This window comes from Dioscorea cayenensis, chromosome 3 (genome assembly GCF_009730915.1).
Source record: "Dioscorea cayenensis subsp. rotundata cultivar TDr96_F1 chromosome 3, TDr96_F1_v2_PseudoChromosome.rev07_lg8_w22 25.fasta, whole genome shotgun sequence".
Lineage (NCBI taxonomy): Eukaryota > Viridiplantae > Streptophyta > Magnoliopsida > Dioscoreales > Dioscoreaceae > Dioscorea > Dioscorea cayenensis.
In genome coordinates this window covers 10,170,619-10,188,495 of record NC_052473.1, presented here as the reverse complement: position 1 = coordinate 10,188,495, position 17,877 = coordinate 10,170,619, and the positions used below count along the sequence as shown (strand labels likewise).

Genomic DNA, 17,877 nt, shown 5'->3' with positions numbered 1-17,877 from the left:
GTTTGCACTTATGTTTGGAAAAAATCAATTGTAGCTACATACTAAAATATTTTGCTATAAAATAGTAGGCTTCTAACAAAAAACCGTTCAATTAATTGTTTTAGGTTAAGTAGGTTTGTAACTATGTAGTAAAATATTTTGCAACAATGATGCCAGATATGTAGCAAAAATATTTTTCTTCAAAATATAACAGTTATATATATATATATATATATTTGCTATAAACTCAATAAATCTATATCGAAATTTTAAATTATTTGCTACAAATTGGAAAGTTTTGTAGTAAATTCATTTTTTTAGCTTTAAACATAAAGAGAAGCCAATGAATTTGAAGCTATTACCTAATTAGGTGCAAATAATGAAATAAAAAGAATTAAATAAAATATAGCCAAAATACAAATAAAACTTAATTAAATCCATTCATTAAAGAAATGTGACTCGTATAATAATTATTAAAAAAATAAATCTTCATCACTAATATTGATAACATTCATAAAATCTAAAGTAGTAAAAATTGGATGTCTACTCTTGCATTTGTGCAGCATGGAGATGAAATAACATTTTAAATTTTTTTTCCCTATCTCTATTCATCTTTGCTATCTTTCCATCCATCTGCTTTTCCATTGCCTCTACTCTTGCATGTACTTCCCTCTTAGCCAGTCCAACTTACTCACTTGCTTCTTTTTTAGTTGCTTCCACTTGTTTCATAAGTTCATAAGTTCAACTTTAGATGGTATATGTTGTACCCAGTCCAAATTTGGACCTAGGATTTTCTCTTATTTTCTGTGAATGCATTAGGGTAAAATGGTCATTTTGCATTAATAGATTTTTACTGGATTGCACAGTTGGTTATGTGCGAAAATTCTGCCAAAAACAGGGGGCAATTCGGTCATTTGGATTTTATTTCCATTCTTGTGTTAGAGGGGCAATAGAGTAATTTAGAAAAGAATAAAAACATTGTAGCAACCCATTACTATAGTTAAACCAGCCTGTTCCTGTAGTTTTTGCAGCCCAACACTGTAGCACCCCGACACTGTAGCAGGCCGAGAGTTAAAATCAAAATCTTTCTCTTCCTTCTTCTTTCCTTCTCCTTCTTTGTTTCTCCATGCCGACCGAACCCTTAAAAATCCCTAACTATTTCCGGCGACCAATTCCGGCGAACCAACACCAAAAATTTATTCCCCACATCCTCTTGAGTAAGGTAAGAGCCTTTATCCAAGTTTTTACCATGTATTTCTTCCGTATTTTCATTGTAATTATTGTTTAGAAACCTATACCAAAACCTTAGATTTTCCAAGATTTGTGGGAGTTTTTGGGCTTAAAATGAAGCCCTTGATGTTGTCAATTGTTATTCATGAGAATTGTGGCAAAATTTCATTGTTTGATGTTGTAAAATGAGAGAAAACCATTTGTAAGGTTCGGGTTACTGTAGCATTCCCGATGTTACTGTAGTACCAGAAAACTTTGGCCTTTTATTGTATTTCTTTGATCCAAATTGAAGCTTTTCATTCATTGAACTTATTGGAACTAGGTTTACTCCATTCTGAGGTCGTTTGGGTCCAAAATGACAATGTTTTGCCCTAAAACCCTAAGGTTTCGTATTAGACATGTATAAATACATTTGCATGCATTTTCTTTTAGCTATCATTCTTGTGTTCATTAGTATTTGGATTCCCTACTTGTATCTAGGTGGCGAAGCACCTTCAAAGGGAAGGAAACCGCCAATCAGTGTGCGCGTCTCCATGCGAGGCAACATGTCTTGTGAGTGGGTTATGTTGAATGCACAATTCTAATTGAATATCGAAAATATTTTAATTGTTTTCTGAAATGATTTCCATGGCCTTATCATGTTTTAAATCACTATTTCATGGATGAGAAGAAAGCATAGATGACCGCTAGAAACTATGTTTTATTTGGAATGACTTGTGGTTTACTCTCTGAAAAATCATGAGAACGCTTACTGAGGACATACATGTTTGGTGGATGAATGGAAATTATTGATTATTACAATGAGTTCATTAAGCTTATGTGTTATAAGTGAAATTAATTATGTATGTTCAATGGATGATTTAATCTCCCTAGTGATGTATAATTTCTAAAGTTTTGAGGCATAATGTGATAAATATGGTACATGGAACCTGATGAAACCTTGAATGCTAAGGTATATAATTACACTTATGTTGAAATTGATGAAATTTGTTCTTGTAAGTATACTGTAGGGTGCTTAATTGTAGTTGATCATATTGTGGTATATATATATCGGGTGGATGTCAATGATTATGATTATTATTTTAAATGGAATTTCTTTAGAATGTTGATGATGAATAGCTTGAGTTATATATATGACAAGTGTTGAATTGCAAAAACTGAATATTCTTGTGAATTTCTAATAATAGTTTGATTTAATACTCCTAAGAGGAGATAGTGAACTTGTGAGTATTTTGACAATGAAATTATTATAGATAAAGTAAATATTAATGTTGAGGTAATGGCATTATGATAAGGATCTAAGACATTGTTGAGTATAAGAGAGGCTCGAATAGTAAAGACTTGTGAAAGTAAATACCTGATGATGTGTAAAGTAGGATTTAATCAATGTGTATATTGACATGTGTAAATATATGTGATGAGATGAACATATTTTTCATGGCTTTGTAAAAGTATTTAGAGGTTGTGATTGACTGGACCTTGGGGATTAATCTTGTACTTTGAGGAAAAATTAGTGAGCTGAAGAAAGAGAAAGCTGGAATGATCCTAAGTAACTTGAGGTTTAACTAGACCAAAAGCCATGTTTGTTCTGACGACTTTTTTATTGTATTTCAAACTTAATGTTTCTTTTCTACACTATTGGCATCTACTTTTAGAAATGGTTTGTAAAACCTTTCACTTGTATAAGCATGCTTTTGATATTTATGGTTATGAAAACAAAAGGGTTTTTATTTCTGAATGGCATGTTCTTCTAGATTGTGGATATTATAATGCGTTTAATATTGGCTGGTTTTATTGTCTAAAGCAATGCTTCAGAGCTTCGCATATTATTGTGTTATTCTTGGCATTTGGACAGAAATGTTTTTGAATGTATTGGCACATCGGGATTGGAATACTTTTTGAAAGTTTACATGCATTGCTATGCTTTGGCTTTGGATTTGTGGAAATAATGTTTATTCCCGATATGTGAATGCTTGTCCTGGATAAGGAGCTCGTGACATGAGTGATTCGATTGTATTATTGCTACAGACTATATGTTGGTTTTGGATGGTGACGGCGGGCTAAGGGCCCGACTCATCGCGATAGTGGGTCCCAGCAGGCCGCCTTTTAGAGGTGGCGTTGTGGACACGGGTGTTGATTTGTCCGGATCGGTGGGAGCGTAGAGCCACGATTGGATGATACATCGGGATCCCGGGGTCACCACACGGGACCGGTGGGCCAACGTCAAAGGTGCGAAGACCTTTGATGGTCTCTCAACTTAGTCGCGACGGCTAATGTTGGAGAGAGTGTTTTTAGGCCATTGCTTATTAATCGAGAATTTTATTTGTTTAAGTCGGTATTTCTACTCATTTTGGAAACTTATATCCAAGTATTTATTTTATACATGTTAAGGTTTTGTCGATGCTCGTGAGAACCTATGTTTTGGTTTTAAATACCAAGGTTTCTTATATTACACTTTCATTGTGTGGAAATTGTGAAGCGTTTCAGTTTACTTATGTTATTGTAAAATGTGTTTATTGTATTTCATCGATTTGTTTTGATATTCTGTTAGATTTGTGCTAACCCATTCACTGAGTGACTATGGTTACTCACCCCCTCCTCCCTTCCAGGTTTTAGTGGTTTGGGTCGTCATAGCGAGGCGAAGTGTTAGCAGTTTGCATTCCAAGTCAGGTTGTTTATTTATTGTTAATCAGGTTGCATTGTATGATTGCAGTGGATCCACTAGTGTTCTTAACTCTGTAACTGTGATTTGTATATCTTTTACTTTACTGTTGATTCTTTGAGTGAAAGTTTTGCTTTTGGTACTTTTATTATTGTGGTGTTGTTTAGCAGGAGTTTGTGAGCCTTGCGATGACACGAGGGTTGAGTGATGCGTGTCCTTCCTCGGGATCGTCACGGCGGTTGTCACGTGGCGGGCCCGCGGGTCAGGACGTGACAGTATAATACTTTTACCCAGGCCATATGCTCATACATAACCATTTTCTTTTAGATCCAAGAACTTCTTGAAAGATTTGCTCATCATCCAATTAAATTTGCCTTTCTTCTTGTTGTTTCTTCAATTGTCTACCAATAATTATTATATGATAATGATTAAGTAGTTATTCTATATTAGAAAATATAGAAAAGGATATTAGTAGAAAATTAGTATAAAAAATAAAACTCACAATGACATTTTGTGAAGAAGGATAAATTTTTTTGTCTCACTTTCGTTTTTGAGATTCAATCGCAAACATCAACATGAGAAGGGACCTTTCCTTTTTCATTTGTCTATAAAAAACATTTTATAATAAAAAAATAATTTACGTAATGTACTAGAACATAATTCAATTAATTCTATGAAAAATCTTTAATATCATAATAAAATGTATATGAATCATAATTTTATTTACTATCATCTCAATAAACAAATAAAAAAATTAAGTATTACTGATGTTATTCATACTAATTGGTGTCTTAGTCGTACATAACATAGATTGTATAATGGACAAACAATAGATGGAAGCTAATATATTGAGTGATAAATACAACAAACAAGTGCATAATTTTCTTGAATTTGCATTCAACCACATAAAACTAGATAATTTAATTCCATGTCTTTGTGTCAAATGCAATAATGCTTTGCTTAAAACTAGAGAAGAGGTTGAAGAGCGTCTAATGGTGGATGGCATAGTGACAAGTTATACTCGTTGGTTGTATCGTGGAGTGTTCAACATCGAATGGGCAACTAATCATAAAGTACATGTTAATGATTTTGATGATATGTTCAGCTCGATCTATAATGAAGCTGGACAAAAATATCATGGATACCATAATGCAAGATGCTACCAATCAAGTCCATGATGATTCTAATATTTTTGAATATGCTGAATGTGAGGGTGAACCTTCTAAACTTCCAAATCATGTCAAGAAGGCTTCTAAATGTTTTAAGCTATTAGAAGATGCCCAATAAAAGCTATATCCCAATTGCAAAAAACTTTACAAAGTTATTTTTTTATTGTTAAGCTATTTTAGATCAAGCGACTATTTGGGCTTTATGATAAAGCGATAAATAGCTTAATAAAACTATTTAAACAAGCACTCTCTAGTGGTGAAACTCTACCAAAATCTTTTTATTAAACAAGAAAAAATGATTAAAACTTTGGGTCTAGATTATGAGAAAAAAGATGGTGGTATAAATGATTGCATGTTGTTTTGGAAGGAGAACTCGAAGCTTAATCATTGTTTGATATGTAGGAAGTCCACATGGAACTCGGATGACACTAGAAAGGGGGACAAAAATGTTTCAAAGAATGTCTTACATGACATTCCTCTAAAATTAACCAAGACTACAAAGGTTGTTTATGTCATCAAAGACAGGTCCTAGGCATGAGATGGCCTCATGACCAACATCATAATGATGGTAATCAGAGACATCCGACAGATATTTTATCATGGAAATCTTTTGATGAATCAAATATAGGATTTGTTAGAGAGCCTTGAAATGTGAGACTTGAATTATCAACCAACATAATGAATGCTTTTGGTAACATGAGTGTTTCATATAGCACATGGCCTATGATTGTCATTGTATATAGTCTACCTCTGTGGATCTATATGAAGCAACCATATTGCATATTGACTTTGTTGATACCTGGACCTAAATCTCTTGGAAATGACATTGATGTTTATTTACAACCTTTAATAGATGAATTGAAAAATTTGTGGTATAATGGAGTCGAAACTTATGATGCTTCAAATAGAGAGAACTTTCAAATGTGTTATGCAATTTTATGGACTATTAGTGACTTTCCTGCATATGTACTTGTTAGGATGGTACACAAAAGCTACATTAGCTTGCCCTTCATGTAATAAATATATTCCATCTTTTCGTCTCAAATATTGTCATAAATTTTGTTAGATGCATGTTCATCGATTTTTGCATCTAAATCATAAGTGGCACACCAATAAGAATGCTTTCGATTGAATTGCTGAAAAAGGTTGTGGCTCTCATCTATTGTAAGGTGATGATGTTTTAAATCAATTGCATAGACTTCAATATGCTGTATTTGGCAAATTTGTTATAAAGCCAAAAGGTAGTCCAAATAAGGATCATCTTAATTAGAAACAGAAAAATATATTTATTGAGTTTACTCATTGGAGAAAAGTTTTACTGTGACATAATCTTGATATTATGCATATTGAAAAAAATTTTGTAAAAATATTTTTGGTACCATGTTAGATATATAGGGGAAAACAAAAGATGGTTTGAATGCATGTCGTGATTTAAAAGAAATGGGTATTAGAAGAGATCTGCATCTATTTGAAAAAATGGGAAGTGGTATTATCCAACTACATGTTTTAGTTTGTCTAATGAAGAAAAAGATAAAGTATGCAATGTTCTAAAAACCATAAAAGTTCCAGATTGGCTTTCTTCAAACATATCTTGATGTGTAAGCCTAAAAGAACACAAAGTATATGGTCTTAAGAGTTATGATTGCCATATTCTTTTACAACAACCTTTCCTTTGGCTATTCATGGGATTGTTCCTGCTAATGCGTATGATTGTATTGTTGAGTTGGGTATATATTTTAGAGAGTTATGTTCTAAAGTGTTAAAAGTGGATTGTTGTAACATCTTATTTTTCAAATTCCAATTATATTATGTAAGTTGGAGAAAAATTTTCCACCTTCAATTTTTTGATATTATGGTGCACTTGGCAATTCATCTTGCAACTAAAACTAAACTTGAAGGTCTTGTACAATACAGGTGGATGTATCCAATTGAGAGGTAATATTTAAAATTATATGATATTATATTATGTATTTTTAATCTTTTAATATATTTATATTGGTTAAGCAATTAATGAAAAGTTGTAAATTATAGGTTTCTTGGTAAATTAAAATGTTATGTTATGTTCGTAATAAAAGTCGACCAGAAAGCTCCAATGTAGAAGGGTATATTGTAGAGGAAAGTCTTACCTTTTGCTCAAGATATTTACATGTTATTGAGTCCAAATTTAACCAAGTAAGCAAAAATTTTGAAGGAGGTTATGTTGATTCATAGAGGTTATCTATGTTTGCACAAAAGGGTTTTATTTTATCGAAAGGCAAACCTAAATGTATAGAAAAATATGAACAAAAGCAAGCCCAACGCTATGTGTTGAAAAATTGTGAAGAAGTTCACACATTTTTATGGTATGATATAGTTTTTTTTTTACTTGTGTATATATATATTGACCCTTATATATTGTATTATCTTCTTATATATATATATATATGTTTCTTATTTTACAGTGAATATGAGCAAAGTGTGCATGATATTGATTTCTAGGATTGGTGCCGTCATAGAGTACGTTTTATTTATTATTACTTTCAATATTTTGTTTATTAAATTTCATATAATTTTTAAGAAGAATTTTTTTTATTTTTTGTATGTGAACTTCAAAGGCTACACAATTGCATCAAGAAGGAAGTGGTCATCTAAGTGAAGAATTATTATCATTGGCATGAGGTCCACTTTCTAGTGTTCAATAATTTATGAAATATGTCATAAGTGGATTTAGGTTTGATACAAAGCAACTTGAAAGAAAAAGAATAAACCAAAATAGTGTTGTTCTTGTGAATAAAATGGTGGCTCCTAAGAGTGTGGACTATTTTGGTGTTTTCCATGTTGAAGATGGTAGCAATCCTAATTAGTTTAGTGTTTTAAAAAGTTAGTATGAGAATTTTTATGATTTACCATCAAAAGGATTGAAAAATGTTGATGTAATGCATACTTATATATTGAAAACTATCATGAATTTTCAAGCACAATTGAAGTGGATGATGGCTTGATAAATTTGGGGAAAGATAATGTGAATGCTTTTACCATTGATGTTAATCTTATTGATAAAACTTTAGTGGAAGGAAAAATAGAATCCTAATCCTGATACAAATGATGTAGATTTAATACTATGAGCAAATTGTAGCATGGCTGTAAACTTAAGGTATATATATTACTTTTAGTTTCTTTATTTTTTGAATTATTTTAATTAAAATATCTATTTTGTTTATTTATTATTTCATGTAGATAAGAATGAAGAAAGACAAAGGTCATCTTTTTCATAGAGCTATCGGAGAGATCCAAACAGAAATAATTTTTATTTAGCTTTTAAGTTGTTTTTTTTTGGCTACTTTTGATGCATTTTTAAGTGTTGAATGGTGAAGTAACTATATAACTATATTGTATTTCATAAGAATGTTATTTAAAGGGATTTTAGGAAATGAGTGTTTGGCTTTTTTCTTTCATAGTAAAAAGTCTTGAGCTAATGTTTTTTTTCACCGAAAGCTTAAAAAAAAAAAATATGTTTTCAACCTTTTAGGGTAATGGAAAGCTTGAATAATATGAGCACAAAAAGAATCTTCTCCTATTGTCATTGTTTTTCATATTAATTCCCATTGCATAATATATATTTGACGAGGATTTTGTCTTTCATTGCAAGTTTTTTTTTTATTTTAATTTATTTTGAATATCTTCTTCATGTAGCCCATTTATCACATATAGCATTTTTGATTTACTGTTCTCATATTATATTTCCTATATAAGAAGGTCTTGAATTTTTTTTTAAATTAGATGGATAAAATATAACAATTGATTTTCTATAACAATTTAAATTGTAACATGCATTCATTCTTTTACCACAGTTTCACCTTTTTTTGTAGCTTTTTAATATGTATATATTTCGCTATGGGATATAGATTATCAACTATAGCTACAAAAGCTATACTCATAACAAAGTAAATTTTAAAATTATTATTTGCTATATGTAGATTACCACAGTTGCCACTATTTTCTTAATGTAGCTAGTATCTAAACTTTAAAATCATTATTGCCACATGCAATTAATATTTGTGGCTAGATAAGCTATTTTGCTATAATATATTATTGAGGCTAAAAGGTTAGTTATTGCCACAAAATTAAGATATCGAAACAAAATTGATCTATTTTCTATGAATTAATAATCTCTGTAACTGAAAATTTTAATTAAATTATAGATAGCTACAAATGGCTTTATCTATGGCTATTGTAATGTTTTATCTACAAAAATATCTTTTGTGATTATGAAATTGTAGCTATAAATACAAAATGTTGTAGTGAAGCTTTGAATGCTTACTTGAAAGTCTAGGATTTACCAAAAATCTCTTCTAGATTATGTTGGATTAGGATTACTAAGGTAAAAAAAATATTGTGGACCCTGCACTTTTTTTTATTCCTTTTTTTCTGACCACCACTACCCATTCTTCCTTCTTCTTCCAACTCTTTGTCTTCGTTATCATTTTTCAAACCCTAGACCTTCATGTTTCTCATTTTCTCAAACCTTTGTGTATAGCCCTATATGTGGTACCAAATCAAGCTAGGCTGGCTCCTTGGAAAAGAAATCCATGCTATGGTGGCTAGAGCCATACTACTTAACTAGAATGCCAACTCTATGCTTGCCAACTCCTTCCTTTATTTACATTTGATGGTAAGGTTGAGCCACTCCCACATATTACATGCTTTAGATTGAAGGATTTTTTCATGGATTGATGCTTTTTTTGCTTGCTGAGTCTCACTTATTATCGTAGTTATGTAGGTAATTTTTTGAGGATTCTTAAATTATTAGGTTATGTCAATGTGATGTATAATTTGTTTTTTTTTAATTTGTTTATTCTTAGTTGATAATATGATGTTTGAAATTCCTTGTGTTTGTTGAAGCACGATAACATGTGTGAAAGAAGGCTTTTAGTGATTTTACTATTTTAAATTTAAGCTCTTTTAATTTTTTTTATATCTACAATTTATTTTGCTATTTTGCTCTTACTCTAGATCTTTATAAATTCTTGTTTTAGGGTTTGGAATAAGTCTATCAAATTATTGAAAATTTTCAGCCATCATGACTTTATTTTATTCAATTTTGGGTTGATTTCTTGGATTAGAATTAGTTTTGGATACTTTATCACTTGAGAGTATTCTTTCATCACTTCATGATGTATCAATTCACATTAAAGCAAGGATTTGCCTAGTCTTGGTGACTATTAACAATGCAAGAAGCAACCTTCCTATTAACAAAGATTAAGAGATACACACCACTTGGGTTGCACAACAAACATTGGCACAACATAGCATGGGACATTTTATGGAATGTATACCTTAATCATTGGGTGTCAACAAGGATGACAATAATGCAAGAGCTCGTGTGAGAGGAATTATCCCTATGAAAATTGCTGCTATGGTCAACAACAATTTATGTGGAGGTGTTTTAGAGTTGATAACTCGAGATAATAATGAGGATGGATGGTGTGCTGGTTATGTGGTTTGGGGTGGTCACAAACATAGAGGGAATTCATTCAAGCTAAAAGTAGATATTCCCAACTTTGATGGGAAGATGAGCATTGAGGAAACTATTGATCTAGTTTTTGAGGTTGAAAGGTTCTTTGAATATTTATAGATTTCTGAGGATAGATGAGTGAAGTTGGTTGATTATTGATTAAAAGGAGGTGTTTTTCCTTGGTGGGATATAGGACAGAATGATATGTGGATACTAGGAAGGTGCACCATTAATTCATGGTGAAAGACGAAGCAGAAATTGTTAGTTAGGTTCTTACCCTTAGATCATGAACAAATTCTTTTTTTATAATACCATAAGTGCACATAGGTTAATAAGAGTGTCCATGATTACACTACGGAGTTCTTGAGGCCAGTGGATCATAATGAATTGTAGGAATTTAATGTGCAATAGTTGACCAAACATTTAGATGGTTTAAAGCCTGCAAGCTAAGATAGAATTAGGGCTCAACGACTATATACAATGGCGGATGATTGGAGGTTTTAAAAGAAAAGTTGTTGATTCAAGAAAAGGGCCATGGTGAATCCTAAAAGACGAACTTTAATTTGGAGAGTCAAGTCAAAGGCATTAGAGTCCTATATAGGAATTTAACCCATAATATAAGAAGCCCACTGACTTTAAAGCAGTTTTAGATAAGCAGAGACAAAAGGAAGCACTGGTTAAAAAGATAAGTAAACCAATAGACTCCTATGCTAACCCAATTTTGGGCAATTGCTATAATTGTATTCAACAAAACCATTGATTGAGTAATTGTCCACTTCGCAAAATGTGAAAACCTTGGAACATTGTATGGTGTTTCTTATATTTGTGATGCAAACCTTGGATGGTGCTTCTTGTTTCCTTGGATGATTTTGTGATGCAAACCTTTGGAAAATCATTGTATTGGTGCTTGTAATGAACACCTTGTGATGCAAACCTTGGAATGGTGTTTCTCATCTAATTTTTCCCAAGGAAACTTGAAACATTATATTGCTGAGAAACATGAAATGACTCTTTGTAACTGGTTGAATGAATTCATAATAGAAACCTTGTATTTCAATTGATTTTAGGATGCAAACCTTGTGTCAATGTTTCTATATTTGCACTTGTGGATTTATATGTATGAGATTATTGAATGAATGAATTTTTTTTTTCACTATGCATAATTTGAGATCATTTTAAAAGCATAAAAATAAAAACTTCATTTCATTCTCATATAATTTGTAAAAAAATTGTTTTTATATCTATTTTCTTGAATTATGTATATAATAATATTGATCAAAATAATAACAACAATATTATTTTATAGGTATTATTATCATTATACTTTACATATCATTAGAAAGTATTTAAAATTATATTAATTAAAATATTAATTGATTGTTACAAATATTTACTCCCCTCACTTCCCTCACTTTCGTAGAAAGAAACATGTTAGAGAAATCATTCCTGAAGTGATCCCACTTTCTTACAAATGAACATAGGAAGTGAAAATGTGGGCACTTCAGAAAAATGTCACTTCAGCCCAAATAAACACATGAATAACCAGAAGTGACAAGTGACACCACTTCATCAACTTCATGGAAGTGCCACTTCCTCCACTCCTGACTTCCATTGGGTTCAGCCCAAATGAGCATGCCTTTAGAGAAAGAAGGCTTAATGGAGGCTTCTCCTCTCATTTGATGTATCTTAAAATTGAAGAAGAGTGCAATACTTCTTGTAAGGAGAAATCTCGAGATTTTTCCTTGTGAGAGTTAAAGGAAGAAAATTATTATTATTTTCTTGGATGTACTTGGGTTTGGAATGGCGAGTGAGTGAGTGTTTGTAAACACTTGTAATAATTTCCTCTATTTCTTCCTACAATGAATATCGGCAGTAGCTCCATGGACATAGTCCATATTGGGTGAACAACGTAAATTTGGTATCTTCGTTTTTCTTTATTTTTCTCCCTTCTTTTTTATTTTATTATTTGGCTTTTCTCTTTTTAGATACTTCACACTGACACCCAAATTGTTTTTTAACCTTGAAGAGTTTCCCATATGAGGTTTGTTAAACCTTGTTTTCATATTAGTTTGCTTGTTATTCTAGCTACATTTGCTTATTTCAAATCAAGTCTATCTCATAAATTTATCAAATTTTATAGGGCGATTAGCTTATACAACTTTATATTCAAGTTATTTTACCCTTATGTTATTCCCTAAATAGTCCTTTTACTATTTAATTTAGCCATGTCAGTCCCCGTAAACCCTAAATTCTAACCATAAATCCTAAAAAATGGGGACTGACATGGCTCACTTATAAGAGGGACTATGAGGTTATAAGTTAAAATAAAGGACTAAAAGAGTAAGTTTGAAAAAGTAGATGAACTATTTAGGGAATTATATCTTTTTGTTTTTTCTTATGACAGAAAAGGGAGGTTTTAGAAATTCTTAGGACTTGATTCGTTAGGAGTACTTTTCAAACTAACAGGATTTCTTCCAAATTTAGAACATACAGAGGAAGCTTGCTTCATATAGGACTTTGGACTTTTGTCATTAGTTAGGCAAGTAAATCCACATATAAATTAATATATTAATAAATTATAAAATTTCTAAAACATATTTTTTATTTATTTACTTATTTATTTTCTTATTTATTTGTTCAAGTATTTATTTATTTATTTATTTGAAAATAATAGAATTAGTTTCTTTAACCACTGGGATTATGCACTTTTTGAATTTTGTTTAAATGAAAATTTGAAATCTTTGGATTATAAAATTTTTACATGTTTTTTTGGTTTTGGAAAGTAAATGCTTTAATATTATTTCTGTGACTATTGATATTTAATTTTAAACATATTGATATTTTTAAACTTTGGCACCAGTTATTTTATTTTTAATTACATAGTCTGCAAATGATCTATGCGCTAACTCAATTAATGGGGGTCAATATTGACAATGTCGACATGAACTTCTGGAACTTAAGACTATAGTTTTGTGTCTCATTGTTGGTTAAACAACCTCTAATGTTCTGACTTGGCCTATTGATGTACATTAAACAATTCTGATACTCTGACTCAAACCACCTAGATAAAACAATGAATTATCATATTTTGATTCAGGTGTTATGAGGTAAAATAAATGGCTATTGTAAGTTTAAGACACATATACTTTAAAAAAGGTTCTTTTCAGAAACTAATACTTCTGTTAAATTATTTTGGCTACATGGCTTGTGTTGATGCTATTATTTTTGGCTTGGTCACTACAAGAAAACAACTCATTACCGAAGGAATTTTTTGTCAGTAATGGTAGACATTATGTCGGTAGAAATCATTACTAGCGGAATGTTGGTCGGGAATAATCTATCACTAAATATAATGTCAGTAATGTTCTTCCATCGGTAATAATAAATTATGCCGGTAAAATAAACAATTACCGACGAAAATATGTGTTGGTGATGATTATATTTCCGTCAACAATGATTATTTAAATATAAAAATTTAATTCATTTTTTCTGTGGTCTTCGTTTTGAATGGAAACTTTTTGTCAATAAAAAGTATTTTTTTCCTTTAGTAAAAAATATTAATTTATAATATATCTGTCGGTAAAAGATAAGTTTCAATTAGTAAAAAGTGTTGCTTTTCGTCGCTAAAAATAATTTTTTTATGAAAAATGCGTCAATGAAGATAGCTTCCTATCGGTAAAAAATATATTGTTCATCGGTATAGAATATTAATTTAATACTATTTGTCAATAAAAATTAAGGTTCCATCTACACAAATATTGTTGTTAGTCAGTAAAGCATATTCATCACTATGATTTCTGTCGGCATTGTATTTTTCCATTGGTAAAGAATATTAAATTGTAGGAATTCCGTTCGTGAACGTATTTTATTTTCACCAAAACTAAATTGCTCCATCGGTAAAGATTGTGATTCCGTCGGTAAATAATATATTTTTCCGTCGGGAAAAAATATTACTAATATATTATATATACAAATTTACACATTAAACCTGTATTGTGCTTAATATGAACACAATACCTTATGCATTTAATAGTCTAACAAACCATAATACAATCACTTGTTCATCATAACCAAAAATATTTAAATTCATAATACAATCCAAAAACATATGTAAAGTGTTAGAAGTTATAAAGTTGCAAGCAATCAACAAAAAAAATATAATTCGTTTAAAGGTACTCCAACAAAACAGACTGTAACAACACCATTCTAAGGGTCATCTCAATCTCTTTATGCATCTTCTCTTCCATCTCCTGTAGTGTCATCCCTTGAAGTAATTCCCGATTTGCTTGCTTGAGAAAATAATGTTGGATGACCATGTTCCACCAACTCCAAGATTTTGCCCAATTTACTTTGTAGCCCTGTCTGAAAGATAAATGTACTTGTGGACATTGCCAAAAATTTGACATTTATTATTTTGACAACCAACACATGGGCATCTAATTTTATTCCCATGCAAAAAATTATGTTGAGAAAATGTGAAAGAAATAAAATCCTCAACTCCATAAAAATAGTTAGGCGTAATGAACACATCATGGAGTCTCGAATACATCCAAGAACGGTCTCTATCTATTTCGTGACTCTATTAGTATCGTATAAATTCAGTAAGTTCAAGCCACTCAAACAAAAGAAGACTACTCTGTTAATAAATGGACAAAAATCTAGTTTCTCATGTGTTCAAATAAAATAAAAAAGAACTCACTTATGTTAATGGTTGGTAGCCTAATAAGATTCTATTATATTTCTTTTTATTAACTTAAATAATATGATTAATTAAAATAAAGCCACATTCATGCTAAATAAAAAAAAAGAGAGAAATTGAAATGGTTAGTACTAATATATGAACATTGATTTTTCTATTTTAACAATAAACATTCATTTATTAAATATCTATAATAAATAAATTCCAATTTAACACAAATTTCACCAAAAACATAAATAGCAAAAAGGAGAAGTAGTAACACATTGTTTGATGTGTCTATATTATGTCTACCACCTATATTGACCATTTGATTACTAATATAAACACAAAAATAATAAATAAAAAATGAGTTATGTCTACCATTAAAGGAAAGTATTTACTATGAAATGTCAGCAATCAATAATTAAAAATAACCTAGGAAAGATAACAATCACAAAACTAAAATAGAATATTCTAAAACCATTTGTATGGGTTTAATGCAAATTATTCTACAAATACCCTTCAAACACCCAAAAATATTTTTTAAATGCATAATTTTAAAGTATTTTGAGAAAAACAAATTGAGTGCATACTCTGAATCTCCACAGCTACAAGCGTCTTAGGTTTTGGTCACATTTGTTTTTTTTTTTTTGTGCCAAATTCACCTCCTAATTTAAAAATACCAACCGATTTAATTTTATTTATTAGTTTATTAATTATCACTATATTATATTGTTAGCTTGGGACCATCTAGGCTAGGGTATTTAATTGTTGATGGTAAGAAACAAACCATGTGCAAGATGAGTTTTATTTTAAATTTCTTCTTCACAAAGTTAGCTATCTGGGCTATCAAAAGTGAAATTAATTTATTCAATTTATTACATTAGATGTCAATTTCTAAAGAGACAAATATGACTATAAGGTAATAAATAAACAAAAATTATCATGAATAAAACAACTCACTCAATAATTCTTCAGAATTTGATATTGCATACAATCTTCTCTTTGCACCTTTTTTTGCAAAAATAATTTGAATACAACAATAATAATCATGAGTTAGAAAAAACACAAATAATCATAGACCTCTAAATAGCTTTAGGAAACCAACTTTCTAAATTAATAGTTTCAGCATTTTTTTATACAAAAAAATAATGGCATTGCATACAGGGAAAATAGAGGAAGCGAATACAAAATGAGAAGGAAATAAGGTTTCTTTTCCCTTGCTTCATTGAAACAAATAACAAATAAATAAAAGAAATATATATTATAAGAATTTACATTCTATTCACTTTATTTCCCTTATTACTCTCTATCAACACAAGCCCCATCTATCATAAAAGATAATATCAAGAACTTCAAGAATGCACAATGAAACCAATTCAACAACACAAATAGCATGTCATGGTATGCTTCAACAATTGGGAATCATAGATACCAAGAAATACATCAATCCAGAATCTTAAATTCCTAAACAATAGAGAACAATCACTAAACCCTAACCACATCATCGTACTACCAAGGATGAAAATGTACTACTAAAATTTCTTTTCTCTTCTCTGCATTTCCTCAATTTATTTTCTATCAAAACAAGACCAATGTATCTTAAAAGTTGGTATCAAGAACTTCAATAGAGCACAATCAAACAAATTCAATAACATGAACAACGGGATTACCACTAGATCACGTAGAGGCGAGGATGGCAGCGATGTCAGCAAAGACCGATGTGGCGGCTGCGTGGATTAGGTTAGGATTGGGTTTCACTCTGGCGGAGAGGAGGATGGAGATGGAGTCAGGGCAATCGGAGAGGACGACGAGGGTGAGCTAGGGTTTTCCGTCTGAGGCAAGGAAGTTGACGTCGACAAAGTTGGAGATGAGGGCAAAGTGGATGTGAGGACGAGATCCGGTGGTGGTAAAGAGGAGGGAAGAGAGGTCTGAAGGGGAGCAAGAGGAGGCAGCTAGGTCTGGAGATGAGGGATGAAGAAGGGAAAGGGGGCTAGGTTTTTACCACCATCATAATAATCAATGGTTGAGATTATTCCTAACTAATTATAAAATATAAATTTTAACAATGTATCAAATAGATGTTCATTGCTTATCTCTAGTTAAAAATTTTAATAAATATTAAAAATATTTTATAATTTAAATATTAATTTAACTAATGATTAATATAAATTAACTATTATTCTTTATTCATTATCTAAAAACTTATTTAAAAATATTTTGTTGATAATGAGTTATATAAATAATTACTTTTTAACATAAATAATAATTAATATACACAATTTTTAGATAATAAGTTATATTAACATACCGACGGAATTCCATCGAGTAATCCTACGTCGGTACTACTATTAAATTATACCGACAGAATTTGGTTGGTAATAATATGAAGATATTCATTGGTAATTCTCGCCGCCAAAATAATTAGGATGGCGCATAGCAACTCCGTCGATATACTACTGTCAGTAATATTAAAAATTATTACCGACGGAATTTTGTCAATATAGATATGTCCGGACTTCTAAGAAACTTATACCAATCCAATTCTATTGGTAATAACATTAACATTTTAGTTGGTAAAACTTTAGCCTTAAAAATTTAGGATGATACATAAAATACCAACGGAATTCCATCGGTAATCATACGTTGGTAATATTATTAAATT

The 17,877-nt window shown here is 30.7% G+C and overlaps 1 long non-coding RNA gene across 1 annotated transcript; it reads right to left on the bottom strand.

The window, feature by feature from the left end:
* Positions 1–14,579: 14,579 nt before the first annotated feature.
* LOC120283260 lies at positions 14,580–17,205 on the bottom strand. Its single transcript, XR_005543236.1, has 3 exons — positions 16,886–17,205; positions 16,176–16,223; positions 14,580–14,896 (listed from the first exon to the last, which is right to left on the bottom strand). It is a non-coding gene; the product is annotated as an uncharacterized LOC120283260 (long non-coding RNA).
* Between the last annotated feature and the right edge of the window lie 672 nt (positions 17,206–17,877).